The sequence below is a fragment of the Glandiceps talaboti genome, chromosome 22 (genome assembly GCF_964340395.1).
Source record: "Glandiceps talaboti chromosome 22, keGlaTala1.1, whole genome shotgun sequence".
NCBI lineage: Eukaryota > Metazoa > Hemichordata > Enteropneusta > Spengelidae > Glandiceps > Glandiceps talaboti.
The window spans coordinates 9942822-9944365 of record NC_135570.1 but is presented as its reverse complement, the minus strand read 5'-3'; positions in this window follow the sequence as shown (position 1 = coordinate 9944365).

Here is a 1544-nt window from a genome sequence, read left to right as displayed (position 1 = left end):
ATACGCTTTGACGGGTCCAAAAATCGATTCTGGTAATCGAATCTGAATCCAAAATTGAAGTGGAGTAAATCCATTTTAAAGACCTCAATTGTATATAAATCAGTCTCGTGATGTCCAGTGAACTACTTCAATCAAATATCAAATAATAGTCTTCATAACAAACAAACCTTTGGGACATCATGCGGCCTTCAGAATAGACGTTCTTGTTTCAAATGACAAGAGACAATTTTGTACGTTGATAGCTGACATGTTGGGTGTTCATCAGAACATTTGATACTGTGCCCGTTGCTGATGTGTGTTAGACCGTTGAACGAAATATTTCTGTTTTCCTCTGCCATCGGCTGCCAAGATATAAACAATCCAAGAGAAACCTTGTTAACAATGATATCTAAAATCTAGTAAAATCATCACACACCTCAAAGGAAGTTTTTACTTTTCAGGAAGCTCTTCATATATCCATCGTAATAAAGTGAAGATAAAATTATTATTGTATCTGTTTTTAAATTCTTGTGGTCTAACACGCGATATATTATACGAAATGTGTATCTTTCATTCGACGCAGTGCCTCTAAAGCCTTTGTATTTACGAAAGGAGTTATTTTTATCACATTTCTTGAAATTGGCATGTAACTAGGTTGTGTGATTGAAGGTTTAGATAACATTTTATATAGATGTCACAAACATCTTACCAGTTACAAGTGACGATACAACGTTTAGTGATAAAGTCGGTTGCAACACAACTGTCAAGAAAATGATCATATGTACATAAAAATAATTAAAATGTATTACAATGGACTGTTTTAAAGGAAAGGTCTATATTGTATATTTTTCCTTATGAACAAATGGTGCTATCAGCAAGCATATAAGGCCTAGCACAGTATTACTTTGGACCATTTACTTCGCCATATTGGTCTGATGAAGGCCGCCGTCTATTGTCCATCTAGTACATGTTAGTCTCCGAGTGAGACTTTTATTTGGGAATACTGTACAGTATACGTAACTCTACTCTAAAGACAGAAATAAGTCTCACTGAACTGTCTTTAAGTTGGTAGCAGTAATCAAAACAAGTGTACTAAACGCCAAAATAAATCTGACTGAACTGTTCCTTTAAGTATACAACATCATGTGCAGCATGCAAAGTAGAATCAAAGGTTATCATTCATCAGTATATTCTACGGCTGTAGTGGTGACTACAATTACCTAATTCTCCTTCTGGCAGACCAAATGAATACTCTCAGTTTAACAAAGTAACCATCTCACCTTAGCTCATAACATAACATGGCATGACATGACATGGCATGGCATGACATGACATGACATGACATAACAACATAACATAACATAACATAACATAACATAACATAACATAACAACATAACATAACATAACATAACAACATAACAACATAACATAACATAACATAACATAACATAACATAACATAACATAGCTTTTTATGATCAATTTGAAGGAGAGAACAGTGTGGTTATGTATGGGATGAGGTTGCAATTCAATCTGCATACTGATCATACAAGGGACCATCTTT